At 45.1% G+C, this 22536-nt stretch overlaps 2 pseudogenes; both read right to left on the bottom strand.

Moving 5' to 3' along the window:
- Window positions 1-6774: 6774 nt before the first annotated feature.
- On the bottom strand, window positions 6775-6891 carry LOC136637503 (5S ribosomal RNA; annotated as a pseudogene).
- An 11852-nt stretch (window positions 6892-18743) lies between these two features.
- Window positions 18744-18864, bottom strand: LOC136637584 (5S ribosomal RNA; annotated as a pseudogene).
- Between the last annotated feature and the right edge of the window lie 3672 nt (window positions 18865-22536).

Below are 22536 nucleotides of genomic sequence, written 5' to 3'. Positions count from 1 at the left end.
TTCCTAGGGGTTAAATGTATCTCCAGTAAGGCAAAGGAGCTTGAATGTTGCTGTTTTTCTCTTCTTTCCCACCTGGCAGACACCCCATATAGAAGGGAGAGGGACTGTGGCTCAGTGGAAGTGCACCTGCTTTACAGGTAGAAGCTCCCATCTTCAATCCCTGGCAAATCCAGATATGACTGGGAAAGATCTGTGCATCTGAAGTCCTGGAACACTGCTACCAGTCAGCTTAGATAGACTTTCAGCTGCAAGGAGAGCCTTTTTTTTTTTTTTTTTTTGCCAAAGAGAGGCACCCCAATCCTGAGCTGCCTGGTGCCCAGAGAAGCCATGGTGCCAAAATGGTTGCCACTGCATCACATGCTTGCTGGACAGCCTGGGTAAGGGAGGAGGCCTTGTAATGGGGCTAATTAAGTCTGGCTATTTGACCAGCGCAGAGCAAAGCGGCCCCATGTTGGGCTGGGAGGCCCAACTCAGGGTTCTGGATCCAGAGATGCTTCACCTTTAGGGATAGGTATGAACCAATATATACAAGAATGGAGAATGTTAAGATTCCGTAAATTCTATTTTACCTCCCAATTCTAAGTCATTCTCACTTTTAAACCAAAAAGAATGCCAAATATAAGACAGCCTAACATTGCCATTTAAAACCATTTCACATTGAAACAGCAGAAGGTTTTTTGTTTTGTTTTTTTTAATCTTGTTTCCATTCTTTATTAAGATGCTTTGTGTAATTAGTAGTGTTTCTAGTGGAAGAAATGGTAATTTGGAATTCATCCAAATTGAGAATCTAAATGAAAAAGGGAGCATTAGCAACGGGTTGCATGTTAAGAGAGGCAAACTTCTCTAGGGCAGATGTGTTTTGTGCAGTTTGGCCCTGCTTAAATAAAATCTATAGACTCCTGGTGGAATTTAAGATGGAATATCGTAAGTGGGAGAGAAGGGAGCGCAAAGCAAAACAGATTTTCAGCCAGAAGGGCAATTCACTTATAGCTTAATGAAAACCCCTAAAACCAGACAGAATTATGTATGCTACACTGAAATTTGTTTTGGAATTAAAAGAGCCTAAAAATAAATGCAAAAATATGACTACATATTTTTCATTATTGAATTCCTTTTGCATCAAGAGGAGCCGATGTGAAGTTCATGTTGCCAAATGAAATTATGTTGAGCGGATTTTTTTTTTCAATGTGACAGTAATAATAATGGCTCTCTTGAAGTTGTTCTGGGAAGATTGTGACACTAGTTGCAAGCTATAAAATCCAAGTGTTAATTAGCACCATGACAATTTCAAATTGTGGATTTGGGTGCATTTCAATGGTATACATTCTTATTTCACATTATATTGTTGATTCAGTGATGGCTGGTGATCTTTGGTTGGGGAGTGCATTTGAAGGAAAACTATAACAATAGCAACTGCAAAAGCAAGTTGCTTTCGGTGTTGAATGTTTGGCGATGAAAGTTTCATCCAGTTTTTTTTTTCTTAAAGACTACAGTGCTTTAAGTGCTGAAAGCACATTCACACAGGGCCAGCCTTAGCTGTGGCACCCAATTGAAAACATCTTCCAGAGAAATATTTTTTTATGATGTTCTATAATTAACATATTATGTAATTCGCAGCCCAATCCTAACCAATTTTCCAGTATCAACCGCAATGAAGCCATGAGGTGAGGGAACAACTACTCCTTTACCTTGAAGAGACCTCCATAACTCCCGCCCCCACTCCAGGATGCAACGTGCACCTAATTGGCATGGCTGCATCAGTGCTGGAAAGTTAGTTAGGACTGGGCTGTCAAGTATAGTAAAAATATTCAAAATACTGTATAAACAGAATTCAGAAGAAAATTTAAAAGCGTTGCTGTTCTCTATGAAACCTGCAATGTGGTATTAGGTGTCCACTGTTATTACAGTATTATTATTAAGAATATTTATATACCAACTTTTTCAAGTTCACAAAGCAACAGTTACCCTGCACATGCCCAATCTCATCTGATCTAGGAAGCTAAGCAGGGTCAGGCCTGGTTAGTACTTGGATGGGAGACCGCCTGGGAATACCAGGTGTGTAGGCTTATACCATAGTCTTTCGAGACTGAAGGTTGCCAACCACCAGTTCACAAAGTGGTTTACAGGACTAGATTATCCTAGTGCAGGGTCCCTTTGGGAGTAATTAGTCTAATTGGCTTAAAGCCGGCCCCATGTATGTGTGTGCATGTGTGAACACACAAAGAGAGAGAGAGAGAGAGAGAGAGAGAGAGAGAGATGAGGGCCCAAGGAGGCTGAGAACTGTTATCAACCACTGCAGTAGCTATTTCTGAATGGACACCAACTGGAATGGTCTAAAATGCCCACTCTGATGGATCTTGCTTAGCTGCCTCTCTGCTACATATCCCCTTCATCTACAGTGCAGTTTGCACAAATGGAAGGGACTGCAGCTCAGAGCACTTTCTTTCCATGTGGAAGGTATTGCGTTGAATCCCTGACATCTTTCATTAAAGGATCTCTCAAGCCACTGAACTGAGAAAAACTGTTGCCTGAAGCATTAGAGAGCAGCTGCTGGTTCGTACAGAATGTACTGGGCTCAAGTTAACAGTGCTGTGACTTAGCATTACAGTAAGGCCAGGTGTTAACTTTCAGTCTGGGACTGGGGGTAGCAGTGCACATGTTGTTAGTTAATAGTAGCTGGACTGAACCCTCAGGGATCAGGACCCAGGGCATGTGGGAGCTGGGCTGCCCCTGCTTCTGCCACAGGCCCAGTCTGAATGGAGCCCCCGCAGCCAGTTGCAGACGTACCATAAGGTCCAATGGGGCAAAAGCCCCAGGCACAAGGCACCAGGACCATGTGGAAGCCTTTCTGAGGCTCCCAACAGTTTACGGTTTCCCAGAAGCACAGTTTATAGCATCAGGGAACCTCACAGAGGTTTCCCCGATGCGTTACTGGGTCGCGCAAGTATCCGTGAGCCTCAGGTGAGTGGGGGGGGCGATTTCTGCATGGGGGGCAGCGATAGACTAAGGAGGCGCTATCGTGGACCTTTGCCCTGGAGATGGGGCTAGGGAGGTCTGCTACTGCCCACAGCAGCTATTTGCTCTGGAGATCAATGTCAAAATGGGGCCAAGGAGATATATTTTTTGTCTATGATGAGGACAAGCCAACCTACCTGTTGACCGGGACCTTCCCTAACTGCGGTAACATCCAATCGGGTACTGCAGGTCTCCCACCTTGCCTTATGAGAGGGAGGGATGGGTCAAAGACCTCCTGCCTCACAATGGCAGTGGAGGAGCAGTATTTTGAACTCAAAACATCACCTAAAATGTATAGCTTTTGGAAGTCATTGGTATGTCCGTTTGGGGAATCATTGCTTTATGCCACCTACATCTTTCCTTTTCAAGACTCATTGCTAAACGTCAAAGTAAAGAACATTCAAATTTGAGTTAACCGTTCAGTTGCCCTGGTCTGCTCAACAAGAGACTTATGGCTGATGCCCCACTTGGGAAATCCATTATCCACATGATACCATATGCACACGCCTCCAGCCCTGCAGATGAATTTCATTGGCAGTTCTCCTTTCATATCGAGAGCAGGGCCCGGGACTAGCAAGTTAATTGCATTTACTCCAAACCTTTAGAATGGCCTCTTGTAACTCAACTGACTGAACAAAATTTCCATGGCAAAGGGGAAGGAAAAGGCAAGTGACAAGAATTCTCTCTGGAGGCAAAATCTATGCAATAATGATGAGACAGATGTTGGATTCTTGAAGCTTCTGCTTTATTGTGTAATAGTGAGCTGGGGTGAGGTTTTTTCTTTCGTTACTGCTTAAATCCCAAGAAGCACATTTATTTTCAGTATGTTGGTTTAAAAAAGATGTTCTCAACTGATTACTAATGAGGCAGGCAAATGTGTGTTTTGTGCATGTGTGCACCTTGTAGTGTCAAAAGCAGCAGTTTTAGTCCATTGCAGTTTAGCCATTCCTGGAATGAAATCTTGAGTTTAGTCATCAGGAGTACGGTTGTATCCTGACCGTGACTTCCTCTGTGCAATCTTCATAGGATCTTATGCTAATGATGAAGATGTACTAATAATTAGTCCTCAAGCCTGCTGAATGTACCACCTTCCAATTAGCCCTCCGCAGCAGGAATTCTACCATGAACATTAACCAACGAAGACCAAAATTTGTTATCCACATAGTAGAAAATAATTGATGAAGTTGGAGGGTGTGATTATTTGGTGGTGACTTTACAGTCACACATGCACATGCATGCACAAGTGTGCATAGGCGTGTACTGCACACACACACAGTAGTATGAGAAACCCCAGTTAGTAGTTAATCTCTGGCCACCTCTTTGAAGATAATGAAATTGGCTTCCTACTGCTGATTATTCATTAACAATTAATTCTTTCTTAGTGATCTGCTTCATTTTCAGCTTCTCACCACAAACATTCAATGGAATAATTACAAGTGGAAATGAAAAAGTAATTAGTGGCAGATAATGCCAAACATCTGATTAAAAAGAGGGGGGAAACACCCCTGTTGAACAGATTAGCTGTCTGGTAACTGGAAGTCTATTGCCTTCAGTGAGAAGATGTGAGTCACCCAAAATTACATTTAAATTCTTGCTGCCTTTCTCTTTTATTGTTTCCCCTACATTGTGGTCTGGCACGTCCACCATCCTCTGTTACTCCAGGGGGAAAGAGTTGTTGTAAATACTTTCTAAAGATTAAGTCTTAACCTGAGATGGTTTTTCATTCTGAATTTAGAAGTTCTGTCCTAAACAATACCAGACAAGGAGGGCAGCAGGAATAATAATGGCTCATTGAGATTACAAGACAAGGCACTCTAGGTTCATTTCTCTGTGTATTCAATATGACAAGGAAGAAAAAATATTTGCCAGATATATCACACATCTTCATCTTGTTACTGGCATAATTGCCATTTGCAATAGCTTTCCGACAATGACTCCTGAAAAGCAGGGGTTGGTTTGCTGAGGCGCTAGTTAAGAATCTATGGCAGGGGTAGGCAAGCTACGATCAGATCTGGTCTACTGCCCAGAATCATTCAGCCTGTTAATCCCCAAAAGATATATCCACCCAACCCTCAGTGGTCCTAATAAAGAATTCAAGTTTGTAATTCTATCTCTATAAGGCTTACAGTATAAGCAGATCAAAGGCAGAGACTTCCTTTGAGCATCATTCTCTCTGTCTAGGTATGCATCTTTCCATGCTGTCTCTCTGCGCCCATCTCTTTTTTCTTAGCTCTATAGCCTAATTGGGAAGTCTGCACATGTGTATTGAACACACATGCATTCTTACTATTGACTGATTCAGTGTCTGACCCTTATGTGGAAGAAGGTTGCTAACCCCCCCGATCTATGGTCATGAGAGGTCTCACTTGGTCTGACTGACCCATGAACCTTTAGTAGTGGTGGCACTAGTAGTGCCAATGTAGGGAATTCAGGGAATTCAATGTAGGGAATTCATGGGGGGGGGGGGCCTTTATCCCACCACCTCCAGTAACCTGAAACCAAAGCAGCTTACACTAAATAGAAATACAGTGGATGATCCACTGTTTAGCCAATGCTGATTGGCTATTTAGAAGTAAAGCACATGCGCTTCAGAATGAATAGGCATTTGGGGGAAGGGGTGTGCTCAATGAAAGAGCACACCTTGGTGTGCAGAGAATCTCAGGTTCAGTGTCTAGACAGGACAGAGGAAAATTCCTGTCTGAAATCCTGAAGAGTGCTGCCAGTTAGTGTAGGCAATACTAGACTAGTATTGTAGGCCCAATCTTATGTGTGCATTATGTTGGATTGTAGGCCCAATCCTATGTGTGCATTATGTTGGGGGAACACATGTTCTGCCAGCATAACACACTTCGTGGCTGTCACAAATGCAACACCACAAGAGTAAGCAGCCTAACTGCTACTGCAAGTAAGGGTACACATGGGGTTGAACAGAAGTGGGAAGGAATGGAATGGGGCAGGGGTGGGCAGAATGGGGAGGAGACAGGGCAATGTACAGGGTGCCCATTAAGTCCTAACCCCCTCCCCAGGCCTGATTACTTTCATGGGTTAACACAGTATTGCTAGTGCAGGTCCAATTTAACCCATGGCAGCAGCTGGGGCTTACCCTGGTGCAAGAACAAAAATTCCCTTATTCCAAGAAGGCCTCAACATGGAGGCCTCAAGAGGTTATGAAACCATGAGGCCAAGAAGGCCTCAAGGTTATGAAATTCCCCTGTAGGATACAGTAGATGCCACACTGCATGGACTCCAGGTGCAGCTGCATCACCTTGCAAGGAGTTCAGGTGGATTGGTCTGCAGGTGGATCAGTGGTCTGACTTGATAGAAGGCCGCTTCCCATATTAAAACAGAACTCTTGCTTATTGCTACTGTTGGTGACCTAAGGCAAAACAATACAGTATCTCCACTGTAAAATGAATGAATAAGTTTGCTATGTGATCCAACTGAATGCTATTTGTTTTGCCCAATTAGATGAAGAATGTTTCTGCAGTTCAGAGGTATGATTATGGTAGCCAGGATTTTGCATGCCAAACACTAGGAAGAAGAAGAGGTACCATTAGTCAAGGGATGGATAAGATTATTATGACTATTTTATGCAATAACATAAAAAGGAATAAGTTTGTGTGAAAGAAGGAAGACAACAAATTGACACTTCTTAAACTGGCAAGTCTTTATTGATTTTGTTGGAAAAGAAAATCAGATGGAGGTTTGCTTTAAAGGTTTGTTGGTTGGCAACCTTCAGTCTCGAAAGACTATGGTATAAGCCTACTGCACCTGGCATTCCCAGGTGGTCTCCCATCCAAGTACTAACCAGGCCTGACCCTGCTTAGCTTCCAAGATCAGATGAGATCAGGCATGTGCAGGGTAACAGTTGCTGTCCTAAAGGTTTGTTGTACATAAGAAATTGTAAATAGTAAAAGAGAAGTAAAGCACACCACATTCTCTCGTGCTGACCAATGCCACACAGGCAGAAGGGGAAATTCCCCACTTTTGCATTGTAGCCCACTTCCCCATTTGCAACTGACACCAGACTTGCTTTGCAGAAGTCCACAATGGCTGCCCTGTTAGCAGAAGCAAGCCGCAAGAGTCAGGGCACAATCCTAACCAACTTTCCAGCACTGACCTAAGGGCAATGCAGCTCTGTGGTAAAGGAACAAACATTCCCTGACCTTGAGGAGGCCTCCGTGACTGTCCCCTTATCACAGGATGCAGCACATGTCCCATTGGCAGAGTATGTTGGAGCTGTAGAGTTGGTTAGGATTTGGGCCTTATCCATCGAAAAGTGCAAATTTCTACTCTGACAGGGAGAATGTTCTCACACTCACCAAGGCAATGTCACACAGAAAATAAAAGCAGCCACATTTAACCTGATGGTCATGCTGCACTTAAGCATATGGAAAATTGTTTTTGTTTGTTGGCTTTCTTGTTTGCAACCAGGTTTTCTTTCCTGCATGCATTCTTATTAGCTTGTAATGTTGTTTTTGGATTTATTTGTTGTTGGTTTAACCTTGCCTTTAAGATGCTTTAAAGTCCCTTGTGATAGGAATGGTGGGATTTTAAAAGTTTAACTGTTTTTAAAAAAATAAAATAAATGCAAGAAAACATGCAAAATAGAGGGTTTGTGCACATTTATTCCTGCGCCACCAAACAAGATTCAGATAACTGAGGGCCCAATCCTATTGTAGGGAAAAATGATGCCTCTCCACTGTCAAGTGTCATTTTTTTTCCGCTCATAATGTCCTGGAATGACACTATCTTCATTGTGGGGAGCCAGGGTTGTGTAGTGGTTTGGGAGGTGGACTTAGACCTGGATGATCCAGGTTCAAATCCCCCCTCAGCCACAAAGCTTCCTGGGTGACCTTGGGCCAGTCACTTTCTCTCAGCCTCACCTACCTCACAGCGTTATTGTGAGGACAAGAAAGAGGGGAGGAGCAGCTGTGTAAACCGCCCTGAGCTCTTTGGAGGAAGGGCGGTATAAAAAAAATGTGAAGAAAAAAAAATGAATGGCGCCAGCAAAATGGTGCCCGGATCCAACTCTTCCTTGGGAGTCACAAGGCAGGCAACAGCAATAGTTCTGCCACAGAATTGTTACCCAGGCAGGTTCTCTGTGTGTAGATATCAGGCCTGATCTGAGAAAATAGATAGTAGCCCAGGTTTTATAAAGAAACAAGCACTCAGCAACCCACTAGCAGCTTAACATGGTACAGTCCAGGAAAAGTGTTGTCAGTTGATTCTTCTGACTGTACAAACTCTGCCTCAACTCTTAAAAAGAAACAAAAGGTTTCATGCCCACAACACCTGTTAATTCTGTAATATCTATATTCTCTTTTCTCTTCTGCTTTCATAACTTCAGCATTACATGCAAGCATAAAATTAATAAGCTGGCTGCTTATTCATTTTGTGTTTGTATGTAATGCCTTTCGTCTTTCTAGCATTTCATTCAGGGTCTGATGACCAGTGGTAGGAAGTCTTTTCCACACTCAGACTGAATGTGAAAACCTTTGTAGAAGTTCCTAGAACTTCAGTTAGGCTAATTTGCATGTGCCATGGTTCTCAGTGTGCATGCTTCCATATGCTCAGCAATATACAATATCAGTCATTGCCAGCAATGTTGCTGCAGCTGTTTGGGAGTGTGTATCTGTCCAACTCATTTTGCTTGACTGTATTAAGAATTGGTTCAACAATTGTGCGTGATTCTGCATGTGGTCAGCATTCCAACAGAAAAGCCCCTCTTCCCCCAAGCTAGCCACTTTGTAGGTTCATGTGCAAATAGGGGGTCCCAATATCCATGGATTCCATATCCACAGATTCACTTATCTGTGGATTGGGGCCATGGGGCTTTCCCCGGGCCGCCTAATACCTTATAAGGCATTAAAAGCGTCACTTCCAGTTTTATGGAAAAACTGAAGGTGACCTTTCTTTTAACACTAAGGCTCAGTCTGACCCTGGCAGAGGCCACAGACAGATGTGCCTAGCCTCTCCTGGGCTCAGAGGACCCTCTGGAGGCTAGAGGAGTGGAGCTCCTCTCACCTTCAGAGAATGGGGGCGAGTTTCCGCAGTGGTATCCTCAGTTTCAGTTAACTACAGGGGTTTTTGGAACAGAATCCCTGCAGATACCGGGCATGCCTGTATTTTGTGTTTACCCTTTATGCTCGAAGATACTCATGTTGATTGATGGTCAGAGCACTTGCATGACTAAGGGCGCAATCCTAACCAGCACTTATGCCGGTATAGGCGCCCCGAAGGAGTTGCAAACGTGCCATAAAGCACATTTGCGCCTCCTTAGGTGGGAGTTGCATCGGCACATTCAGATGTGCCGACGGGCGGACAGAGGCAGAAGCCTCTGCTGTGGCTTCAGCACTGCTGCTTGTGTCGGCGCGAGCGCACTGACACAAGTGGCAAAGGTAGGCATGGGGGGCATGGGGAGGGGGCGGGAGGGGCAGGAGGGGGCAGGAGGGGCCGTTTCTGGGCAGGGGGAGAGCAGGCCTGTGGGCGGGTGCGCCAGGAGCCGGGGCCAGGGCTGGGACCCAGCAGTTATGCTGGATCCCAAACCCCATCCTTGGGGTGAACAGAGCGGCTTCCAGCAGCTCCGTTCTCCTCGGACTTGCGCTACCTGCAGAGGTGGCGCAGGTCTGAGGAGACCCATTGGGGCATGCAGCCCTTACCCACGGGTAAGGGGAAGAGCTTCCCCTTGCCCGTGGCTGAGCCGCTGCGGCCAACAAACCTGTGTTGGATGCAGCGCAAGCCTCCTGGCTTGCCTGCTCCAGCACAGGTTAGGATTGCGCCCTAAATGGAATTTGTTTGGAGAGGAGCTATCTCCTCTGTTTGGGTCAGTCCTCTTGATTATTCTTTACAAGGTTTTATGCGGTTACTCTCTCCCTATTTATATCTAAACCCCTTTCTTATTCCCAATTATACTTGTTTTGGGAGGAGGGGCATTGAATTGCTATACGCCACTAGTTTAGATGGCTTTAAAAGAGGACTAGACAAATTCTTAGAGGAAAAGTCTATCATCAGCCCTGAAAGCTTCACTGAACATACATGTTCACAGGCAGAATAGAAGAGAAGCCTTGCTGGATCAAGTCAGACGCCCTTCTAGTCCTGCATTCAGTTTCCTGCAATAGCTCATTTGCTGACTCTGGAAAGCCCAGAAGCAGGAGAAAAAGGCAGATATCTCTTCTACCATTTCTCCTCTGCAACTAGTATTCAGAGACACACTGCCCTTGACCCTGGAGGCAGAGCACAGCCATCATGACTAGTAGCTATTTATACAAGACTGGCCTGATCCTAACACCCACTAAAATGGCTTAGGCCAGTGTTTCTCAAACTGTGGGTTGGTTTGAGAGTATTGTGTTTGAGAATATTGTGTCATTTCAATATTTTATTTTTAATATGTTAGACTTGATGCTACCATGGTCTGTGACTGCATTTGGGGAAATGTTACAGACCTGTACTTTGAACAAGCTACTATGTATATTCTTTTAACAATGATAGTCATTGAGACTTACCCCTGAGCAAGTGTGGGTAGGATTGCAGCCTAGGTTTGTTAACAATTTTCCTGCTTGATGATGTCACTTCCAGTTACAATATCGCTTCTGGTGGGTCCCGACAAATTTTCATTCTAAGAAGTGGGTCCCGGCGCTAAATGCGTGAGAACCACTGACTTAAGCCAAAAGGCAAGTAAGGGTGATGAACTGGCAATGCTGAGTGCTGACAAGTGATAACATTTCAGACTTGAGGAAGAACGGCCCTATTCTAACCTCACTTTCTGGTGGTGATGCAGCAGTAACTGCGCTGGCCTAGGGTGTCACAAACATGCAATAAAGCATGTTTGCAGCACCCAGTGAGTAGGCTGTGCCAGTGGGAAGGTCTGCGCCATTCCACTGGTGCTGAATCCAGGAGCAATGCCTGAAGCAGGTAAGGTCCCACCAGGCAACACAGGGGCAGGGGGAGGGCAGAACTGGGATGGGGAGGGGTGTAACAGGGCAAGGGGAGGGCAGAGAAAATCTATGCAGCAACCTATTTCCCCTCCCAGGCCTGAAAGCCCTATACAGGGCTTCTTGAACTTGCACCAGCAATTTCGCTGGCACAGATCGCTCAACACAGGGTAAGGGAACAAATGTTTCTTTACTCCAAGTAGATGTCTAGTCCCAGCCAGGCTGCTCAGTCCCAGCCCTGGAAACAGTGTGGGCTGTGCGATCCCACTGCTCCAGCCCTGGTTAGGATTGAACTGTCCCTCTCAGAAAACATCGGAGGTTTTCAGTTTGTACACAGATGCTCATCGAGAAAGGGCATAATGGCTGAGCCAATGTCAATCAGAGCTAAGGGGAGTTCAGAGGTGTTAGGAAAGTCACTTCCTTTCCGCCTCTGCTGCAGGGTTGTTGTAAGGTAATGTATGAGAATCCTATGGAACCCACCAAGTCTGCTATATAAATACTACAGATTGTTCTTATTAATATTCACAAGGCTTCAGAGTTCCGATGACACTTATAGCCATAGGCAGAGCTGAGGTGTGGGGGGGAACGAAATGGGCAAGTAGCTCACCAGGCAAGTAATTCAACCTAACTTTCTTTCCTCCCTTGTTGGAGCCCTGTGGTTAACTGATGTTAATTGAGGGATAGGCATTTTTCACATGCTTACAGTTATTACGTATAGCCAATAATAAAGAAAAACTCCCTGAATGTATATATAAAGGGCATCAATACACACACACATGAGAGAGACAGAGAGAGAGAGAGCAGTTCCCCAAGGATCGTTTCAATTTATGTTTAGCAGGAGGCAACTCAAGTGAACTATCAGTATACTGTTATTTCTGTTTCAGATAATTAACATGGAACAAAGTTCATCCAATTCTCGTAAGTGAACTTTGCCCCTTCTGTATGTTTTCCAGTGCCATCTCTGCATGCAGCTATGACTCTGGTGCATGTGGCTCACCCGGTTTTCTTTTGCAAGCGTGGGAGGAGGTGCAGATTTCTGTGACCAAACATGTAATGTTTATGGACAGTTCACCACTACACGACTCATGCCTCTTTATGCTGTCCTTGTACCTATGAAGCCGAACAGGTTACCCAAGCAGAGACAGAAGGAAGCTCTGTCTTTAAAATAGTTGTATATGCATAGTCTCACAATACACAAACAACGTTCTTTTTTAGGTCAGGTACAAAAACACATGCATTTGACAGGAAACATAGAGAGCGATAGGCGTTGTCTAAAGAACTGAAGCAACAAATACCCTCAGCTGCCTGTTTCTAAGTACTGTACCTGGAAATATGTACCACACTGAGAATATCAAGGGATCAATGCGTTGCACTGTATCAATAGAATAAAGTTACCAACCTCATTTTTTTTGCTCCATAAAACTTTGTGAACTTTCCCTTGAAAAGTAATATATCAAATTTTTCCCCCCAAATAACAGTTCTTAGGAAACTAGTCTAATCAGTAAAATAAGACATAGTCTAGCAAGCAAATAACAAGGAAAAATGTATAAAGCCTGATGGAAAGTGAAATTGAGCAGCACATGCATGTTTAACTGCAAGCAGGCAAATATGCCTTGGCTCTTTTCAAGGCAGGCAAAGGGGAATGCAAAGCCACCAGAATGGTTGTGATCTGATGTATGCGGAGCTCATTAAATGCTCCATAAGATGGTTCGCCCCCCACCATAGTGAAAAGGATAAAAACAGAGGCTTGAGAGGCTGGTAAAGAAAAACATTTTTTTAAGTCTCATTAAGCTAGGTGGGTCCTGGTAGAATGCTGTTTTAAAAAGCAGTGGGTCCTGATGATAAATGTTTGGGAACCACTGATGTAGATGTTAAATAATGTGGGCGACAAGTTTTATCCTTATGGTACCCCACAAACCAAAGACTGGGGTGCCAAACAGAAGTCACCCAATACCACCTTCTGGAATCTATTGGCCAGGACAAGGCCTCTGAGAGGAATTTTATCAGGGGGTACAAAGTTTCTTTTGGGCCCCTTTGCAAAGAGGGAGGGGTGAAGCAGAGCGGGGGAGGGTGGTGATGGGTGAGCAGAACAGGGGCAGGGAGGGGTGAAACAGGGTAGGGGGGAGGGTAGACTTTTCAGTGGGAAAAGTCTTTGAAGCCCAGGTCTACCCACCCATGTGGTATCAGTAGTGTCCCAATATCCCCAGTCATGGTAATGTCCCCAGCATCCCATGCAGGCAACAAGTCTGAGTAGATAGGAAAATGTCAGATCCCAGGAAATTTCTGGGCCCCCTCCTTTGGCACCAGGGCCCCCCTTTGGACCCTGAGCCTGGGTACAAATTACCTCCTTTACCCCCCTCTCCTAGGTCCTGGGCCAGGAACCACCATAATCACAACCCAACCAACCCAGAAGGACGCCATGATCAATGGTGTCAGACACCACTGAGAGGTCCAGCAGGACCAACAGGGATGCACTGTCCAGTCCCTGGTGTAGATCATCTACTACGGTGTCCAAGACTATTTCTGTCCCAAAGCCAAGCTTGGTTTAATTGAAAGAGGTTCGGATGATCAGTCTCGTCCCAGATACTCCAGAGCTCAAATGCCAATTCCTACTAGAGATTACCTTGCCCAGAAACAGAAGGTTAAAAACTGGTAAGAAATTTTCCAGTATGATGGGATCGAAGAAGAGTGGTTTTTGTTTTTTTTAAAGGAGGGGTGAATCACCGCCATCTTCAATGCTGGTGACACCTCCATAATAACTCACTTCTGCTTCTTATCCTTTGCTCACAGCTTGCTGGACCTGGAGCAGAGTCGAACCTTGTAAGTCGGTTGTTTGGAAGTCAAACCTGGCCTCCTCAGATAACATGCCCTCTGTTTTCCTTGAGTGTTTGCGAGGCTGATAACTGGTCTGTGGGCAACTGCTGTAAGAGTGGATGGCTTCTCAGGGCACAGAATAGGACAAGGCTTCTTATCTCCTGAGTGCATTGGTGTGGCAATTAAAGCCCTGTATGCTGAGGCATATAAACACCTGCAACGGAGGCTAGAAGAAGCAGGCATGCTTCGCCATTTCCTTCCCCTTCACAGCCTGAAGTTGTTTTCTATTTCAGGGTTTGGATGGTAACACACACTGCTAATGCTTGTCAGCTCCTTGGCAACAAGGCAATAACAAGTGCCTTTCTGTTCATATAGCCTAACCACAACACTTGAAAGAAAACTATTGCTTTGTCTTGTATAAGAGCATTTCCAGGTAAAATGAAAACATGCACCCATTTTTAGGTTATGCTCTAAAGTAGCACTGATTTTGATCCAGTGTCAGTGGCACACTCTCTCTTGGCCCCCTAGAATTCAGACAGAAGAGGTACCCTTTCTGCTGTGCGCTCCTAGGCCGGAAAGGGGAATGTGCAACTTTCAAATGAAGCGTGAACATAGAGTGCTGCCTTATTGCTCCATCTAGATCGGTATTGCCTGGGCTGACTGACGGCAACTCTCTCAGGTTTCAGACAGGGGCCTTTCCTGGCTCTACTGGAAGATGTCAAGGACTGTAGAGGGGTTAGGATCATAGCTTGGCAACAGAGCAATATTTTGCATGTGAAAGGTTCCAATTGCAGTTTGTGTTATCTCCAGGTAGAACAGAATAAAACTCCTGTCACTGCCAGTCAGCCCAGGCAACCTGAGCTAGATGGGTGAATGATCTAAGTTAGTAAAAGGTATTCCTGTGTTTCAGCACTGAGCTACTATCTAGTCAGGGAAAGGTAGTGAACTGGATGAATATATGAAAATATGAAGGTGGGAAGTCTTAAATTGTTCACCACTATTTTTTTTTTTTTTTGCCAAGTGTTGACTGAACAATCTCAGTTTGAGTGGTACAGTAGGGAGTGCTCAGTCTTTATAGAACACAATTAAAATAAAACACACACTACCTTAAACCCTTTTAAAAAGGTCACAAAATAACCATGAAGGGTGTCATGTTGCTTATTACAATAGCATCACATGTACAGGCCATGATGCTCACTCAACTAGCCCGCAGAGGCCTCACTACTCCAATGGGAGTCTATTGATTCAGGCAGGTGGAGGAGGAAGAATCTAGCCAAGTTCCTAGCCCCCTTTTCCAACTCTGATCCAGCCTCTAAATCTCCTCAGAAAAATAGATCTGAGAAGATCCATTGGAGGCCAGGTGGTCTATGAGAGAGAGAGAGAGAGAGAGAGAGAGAGAGAGAGAGGAAGGACGGACGGACGGAAGGAAGGAAGGAAGGAAGGAAGGAAGGAAGGTTAACATTGTCCTCTCCTGGGCCTTTTGGTTGTCCTCCCATGGCATGTGGCACACATTCTGTCACTGGTTCTGCCTGCTATGGGCTAGGGTCTAGACATACTATAGGCCCTAAGTTTCTTTGTGTATTTATTTATTTGTATTTATTTTTATTTGTTGTGTCAGGTACCCTACTTCAGGGAGCTCAGAGTCATACTTTGCCTTACAACTGACCTATAAAGCTAGGTCAGACTGAGAGAGCCTTGTGGGCTACACTGCAGGGCAATATACGGTTGTCTCCCTTCTCTCCCAGCACGGTGCTGTTCACGGAGCTGCAGCTGCTGTCCTGCTCATACCCAGCGACTTGTAGTTTTGCATAGTCAGCTAGGTGGAGCTCATCTGTCAATATTCCACATGTCAGTTTGTCTGTGTTTCCGGCAAGGTTTGTGGTTTTTGCAATAGGTTGCTGGAGTGGAATCACAAACAGAAGCACCTCAGTGTGTGTTGGCTGTGTGTGCATTGTGGGGAGGATTCTCAGCGTCACACCCTACATGTTTATGAAGCAAATGTTCAAACAGGTCAGTGGACAGAAATGCAAAGAGAAGGAGCAATTCTTCAAAAGCCTACTTAGGATAAGCCCTAATGCGAAGGGTCTCCTCCCCTGCAAGAACACATCATTCAGTTGCCCTCTGATGGAGTGCCTTACCTGACACATACAGAAATATTGAATGGAATATAACCTTGTCACTACACAGGAACAGCTGAGTCAGGAAGTCAATAGAACCCTTTGTCAGGTGGTGGGCTGGGGAAGGGGGCAAGCTGGTGGGGGATGTCCTACACGTTGTACTCACCTGTTGCTTCCTGCAGCCAAGTATCTGGCTGCCCCATCCTCAACTTGTGCTCTCAGATAGTCGGAGAGGAAAAGATGAGGAGGGCTTACCACTTCCTGCTGCAGTTCTGCCACTGTTTCTTGCACAGTGACCGGCAGAGGATGCTGGGAGAAGAGAGGTTCTGCTCCCAGGAGTCTCCCATCCAAGCTACTTTACGAAAAACCTGGGTGGAACAGGAGCAGGAGAATGAAGAGGGTAAAGTGCATGCTGGTGGGGTGGAGTGCGCTGATGCAGATGTGCTTGTGGGGTAGGGTGATGATATTTGGGAGTGAATTTGAGCTGTTGATCATCTTGGACTTCCCTGTCACCTAGCGGCATACTTGGGTCTGTGGTGCGCAGGGCAGCAGTGTGGTGACACATGCAATGTCATGACATCACACGATGTCTTCTGGGTTCTGTCAGCTGTTTCCTGAGTCACAAAGCAACTGGAGCTCATGGCACTCACAGCGGAAGCTGGGACTAAATGTCCCAGCTTCCACTGTGAATGCCCAAGTGGCAGGTGTTCCGGTTGCTTCTTGACTTGGGAAGCAACTGGAGTGTATGGGCACTCACAGTGGCAGCTGGCACCCCCTTCAAGTTGTGCCCAGGGCACATACCTTGATTTGCCATATCCTAGATATTCCACTGCCGTCACCATCTCCCAGTGAAGAAAACAGAACATCTCTGCTTCCAGTCACTCTGGTTCAGTGTTGCCCCGTCACTAAGTCATTTTTTAATCTGTAAACTGACAGCGCATCACTCTAAAAGGAGAAACCAACTAGTCGAATCATCTTATGGATATCCACCCTTCCTTTCTCATATAATCAGCTTTGAAAGGTACGTGGTTTGCATGGCCATTTCTCAGCTGAATGAGCGACTTTTCATTTGGGAGGGAAAATCCTTAAGAAAAAGTACTTTGACATCCATTACCAAGCACAAAAAGCTCTCTTGAGCCTTATTATTCCCGAGATATTCACTGCATGGCCTGATACCACCAGTGAGGTTACACAAGATTCTTTAATAGCAGCATTACATTGATGAAAAGGGGAGCTTAAGATGCTCTTTATGATAATGCCGCAAAGGGGGGGGGGCTAGAATTGCATTGCACTGAATCAAAAGAGACAGTGTGTATTAGGGTGAAAGGGTGAAAACATCCAGAGCAAACAAACAAAAGAGCTATTGTCATTACTGGGAAGCCTAATTATCAGAAGTGGAGATATGGACATTGCTTTCCTGTTATTTCAATTGGTTTGACTTGTTGCTCAGAATGTCCATATATTTGGGGAGAATGTGGAGAGAAGGCAGCTGCCTCCTGTTGTACAACTGGTACCTCCCTCTTAACTAAATCTTAACTTCCTGGATTTCAGCGAGAAAAAAATGCAACCACATCATTTTTGGGGTCATGTACTTAGATTGTTAAGGATAGGCTTGGGATCTCACATGGAATGATTCTTCCAAAATGAGGTGCTTTAATGAGACTATTTGCAGGATCTGTTTGCATAAATGAGAGCTGAGCTTATAGCGCCACTGCTTGCATGGAAGTGATATTATGGAAGTCCTGTAGCTTCCTGGCCTGCCACCATGCTCTGGCGGGTGGCTCTTCCTGTCTTCTTTTATTTTCTTGAAGACATGAGAAAATTGGGCTCTCAGTGCTCCATGTAGCTGACATGTTCAGCAGTGCTTCCTTCTAGCTAATGGATGATACATGACTTTTATTTTGCACATTGTTCCAAATTGCTTATTTATGTGTTTGTGCCCACTTATCTTAAATTCAAAATGCTTTATGATTTCCAGAGGCATATTTCTTGAAACATGAAAGTTAATCATACTGCAATTTTGCCCTTTTAGGACGTTGTCGCCCAAACCTTGGTTGTTAAGCTGTCCAAAATTCAGCTAGATACCATGTCTGGTTTATTTTCTGTGAATAAACATATACCTGGGGTAGAATTTTCACCCCGTGACACTGACAATTTCTGATGGGTGAAAAAGCAGCTCAGGCTATATTTTCAACAGAGTGGAGTTGTTCTTGCACTGAACGTGACCCTGAGAGTTGCTAATTGTTATTTAACATCACTATGATTAACCACAAGAGACAGTTAGGACCTAATCTGCATTTCTAAGCCTAAAGCAATTGGAAAATCATAATAAATACTTGGAATACCTTTTGAAGGGGCCAAATTCTAAAGACTACCAGATACTCTTGAAGATATAATCTACATTTATGATGTAGACTTTCTAGGCATGATTGCCTGTGCAATTCTAAGGTACCAAAGCTTATCAATGTCACAGCAGAGAATTTTTTTGCAAGAAAATAATGCAAAAAAAAGTGAGTTTTTGGTGTTTGTTTCAGAACTAACAGACTGTCTCTGCCCAAAAATGAATGCAGGCTCATTTACTGTGTGAAAAAAATGGTTATGCTGTGTTATCTTGCTGCGGAAGTGAATCCTTAATGACTCATTGATCAGGCTGGAGGAGGAGTCACTTTCCTTTGGTGGAACGAGTTCAGTCTAGCTTACTCTGGACCGAATCTCTGAGGGCTCATATGCACAGCTGAGAGTTTGCAAACAGAGTTCACAAACAAGGCGAACTAACCAGAGGCTAATTTTCAATAGAAAATGCCACCTGGTGTCAGGATTACCTACTGGTTGGCAACCTTCAGTCTCGAAAGACTATGGTATAAGCCTACAGCACCAGGTATTCCCAGCCGGTCTCCCATCCCAAGTACTAACCAGGCCTGACCCTGCTTAGCTTCCGAGATCAGATGAGATTGGGCATGTGCAGGGTAACAGTTGCTGTTTACCTACTGCAGCTAAGCAACCTGGAAGTTGAGGGGTGACGTAATGATATTAACCTGTCATTTCCATCCTTCTGGACTATGGCATTGCATTAAATGCAATAGCCCAACTACAGACAGCCTCTGTTGGGCAGTCTTCTGGCTTGGCCACCTCCTGCACCTGCTGGTGTGCAGTGATAATATAATTCCCAGTGGGTACAAGAGGAGGTCAGGTTCAAAGATAATCAAAGTGATGTGACCCTGCAGAGCCCCCTGCTGGCTGGTATCTGGGGTGGCCCACCCAAGCCACCCTGAGCTTACCACGCTGCTGGAGCTCATGGAAGACCAGGGAGTTTGAGAGTTTAGTGAAGAGGTGTGCAGGGGAGTCCACAGATTGCTGCTGGTGTCTATAATTCTAAACAGCAAAAACAACATGCAGAACAAGAGAAGCATAGTGGTGACCTGCAGGGTATATATCTTGTGTTTGTTGTTTTTGTTTTTTTCCAGTCTGAGAAAAAGTCCTAGCTAGTTTTCACGCTGGAGAAGAGGGTGATAGGATTTGAGGCATCCCTTTCCCCATTGAGTCACATTAGGGTGGACAAAGAGGCAGAAGGAATGACAGAAAAGGAGTGCCTATTGAGAAAGAGGGAATCTCAATGGCAGGTATGGATACATGGTCAACAGAGGAGCAGGAGAATTAGGATGCATTCTGTACCACTAGAGCTGAGCAGCTGATTACAGGCTCTCTCTGTGGAGGACTATTTATGTCCTTCTGCCCAGTCCAGGGAGGAAGACTCTCAGTTACACATGGATGGGAAGAACCCAAAGTCCATCCCAAAGAGGAGGCAATGTGCAGAGGTGGTAGGTGTCTCCCAGCAGAGAGGGACAGCGGCATGGTGTGCAGATGAGACAGGTTCATCTTGAGAAGTGTATTGTCTTCCTAGTTCATGTATCCAGAATGTGGAAGAGAGATTGCCAAGACTTATCAAATCTGATGACCACCATCCCTTCCTGCTGTTCCATGTAGGAACAAACGATATTGCCAGAAGAAGCCAGACCAGATGAGGTGACAAGGCTCTGGGAAAGGAAACAAAGAAATTGCAGGCACAGGCGATGTTTTCTATTGACCTGTTGAAGCACAGCACAGCACAGCAAGGGAAGGCAGAATCTTGGCCGTGAACAGCTGGCAACAAAGATGGGAATTCTTGATATCAAGGGAATGGTTTGGTTTCTTGGACTATGGCCTGTGCTCTGAAGGGCTCCTGGCAAGAGATGGGTCACCAGGATTGAGAGGAATATATTTGGCAAGAACCTTGCAAGCCTCATCAGGAGGGCTTTAAACTAATTACAAAGAGAGCAGAAGAAAAAAACAAAACACAGAACCAAATTTAAAGAAAGGAACTGAAGACAAGAAGATGAGAGACAAAGGAAGAAGCAGGCTAGAGGAGTGGGCGATCGGAAATTGAGATCAGAGATCAGAAATCTCAAGGAATTGCACCAGGGAAGATAGTTGAAGAAGTTATCTGTGATATCCAATGTCTGTCTACATCCTAATGCACAGAGTATGGGAAACAGAATAAACTTGAAATCCTAATATGAGAAGACAGATATGTTCCATAAGGCATCACAGACCAGGGCCTTTGAGAGGAATTTTATCAGGGGGTAGAAAATTTCTTTTGGGTCCCTTTCCAAAGGGGGAGGGGGCAATGCGGGCAGGCAGAAGGGGGGGCAAAACAAGGCAGGGGGAGAGTGCTAACAGCCAGAATAGCCTTTGGAGCCCAAGTCTACCAGGCTTCTTGATGCGGCGCCCAGGTCAACCTGCCCTTGCAGCACTGGCAGCTAGATAAAGTAATATGGAAAACCAAACACACTCCTAAGTCTTTCTAAAATCTTTGGAATATAAAAAATCCATTGCAGAAAATTAGCATCATTGTATTTAGGTTCACACTAGAACGGACAGTGTCCTGTGCAGTGGCGTCACTACGGTTCGTGTCACCCTGTGCGGGAGGCCAGCGCGTCACCCTCCTGCAGTGGGTGGGGCAACACTCCAGGTGGTGGGCATGGTGATCTACCATCGCCCCGCCCCCACTGGTTTTTTGGCTGTACCTTTTGATAGAATAAAGATATTTCAACATAGTTTGTTTCATCACATTCTGCATGAAATTACACATTGATTGATATATAACATGATGGTATTTTCCCTCCAAACTCTGATTTTAGTGATTTTGGTCACTAGTGGTGTCATCTCCCCCCAGGGTGTCAACTTACTAACACCTTATTGGAGCAGTTCTCATACTTTTAGCACTGGGACCCACTTCTTAGAATGACAATCTGTCCAGGACCCATTATAAAGCAAATTAAAATAAATAATTATAAATAAATTAAGTAAAATCAATAAATAAGGGAAAGCCAGCCCTGTTCCACCAGGTGAATTTTCTCTGTAGCCTGCCTGCAATAACACCCCCCCCCCCAAAAAAAAGAATCAGTAAGATTTTCACCCCTACCCAGTACCCAGTTCAATTTAAGTTTTTATATTTCAAGCATATCACTATCAGGACCCACCTGGCTTTGCAAGTCTGAGAGCCCAAGCCTATGCCTCTCTACTCAAAAGTAAGTAACATTATAGTCAGTGAGGCTTACTCCCAGGAAAGTGTGGATAGGACTGCAGCCTAAAACAGAAAAAAATTTCACCTTACCCTGTCAAGCTTGTTTCATTCTTTTTATGGGGGGACTGCCTTCTGGAGCATTTATTGAGCTCTAGTTGAATCAAATCAGGAGCATTCTGCTGGCCTCACATTTCCCTTTGCCTGACCTGCCCAGGAGCCAAGGCACGTTTGCTTACTTGCGAGTAAATGTGACCATGTGGCTTAGTTTTGCTTTTCATAGGGCTCAATACATTCACCAGCTTGGAGGGAGGGACATAAGAACATAAGAACAGCCCCACTCGATCAGGCCATAGACCCATCTAGTCCAGCTTCCTGTATCTCACAGCAGCCCACAGCGGACCTCCTTCTCGGGTGTTTTTTGGGGGCTACATTCATTGGATCAGGACCATTCTGGTGTTGTTGGATTCCTCTCAGCCTGCCCTTTCAGATGGACTAAGGCATGTTCACCTACTCATGAGTAAACGTGTGATACCCCTTGGTTTCTCTTTCCATTGGGCTCCATGCATTTTTTCCCCCGTTTTTTTGCCAATAACTTTTGATAGAAAGGAGACATTTCACTTCCATTTTTTGCATTGCATTCCACTCGAAATTCTGCATCCAACAGTAGATAACATGATGGTATTACTCCTAACCATCACGCATGTCACCCTCCCAGTGCGCTTCACCCCCCTCTTGCGTGTCACCCAGTGCAGCCCACACCCCCCGCACCCCGTAGCGATGCCACTGGTGTGTTTACCAAAACTTGCTACTGCGGCAGCTGTAGACCCTCAGCTGTGTCCCTGAGCTCTTATATACTCCTTCATGGTTATTGGATCCACAAGCCAAAGAGCTGCTGTAGCAGGCCAGTTTCCAGATTTGACAGTGCTCAGGAGGGTCACAGATGTATTTCTGGGCCTGGTTGCCACTGCATGCCCACGGTTGCGCCCCCAGCATCATGCGCAGGCAGTGAGTTTGGGTGAGATAGGAAAATGTAAGATCCCAGGATCTTTCAGGGCCCCCTTCTTTGACTCCTGGGCCCCCCTTTCTGTCCCTG

This window comes from Tiliqua scincoides, chromosome 1 (assembly GCF_035046505.1).
Source record: "Tiliqua scincoides isolate rTilSci1 chromosome 1, rTilSci1.hap2, whole genome shotgun sequence".
Lineage (NCBI taxonomy): Eukaryota > Metazoa > Chordata > Lepidosauria > Squamata > Scincidae > Tiliqua > Tiliqua scincoides.
The sequence above is the reverse complement of the archived record's forward strand: the minus strand, read 5'-3'. Positions and strand labels throughout refer to the sequence as shown.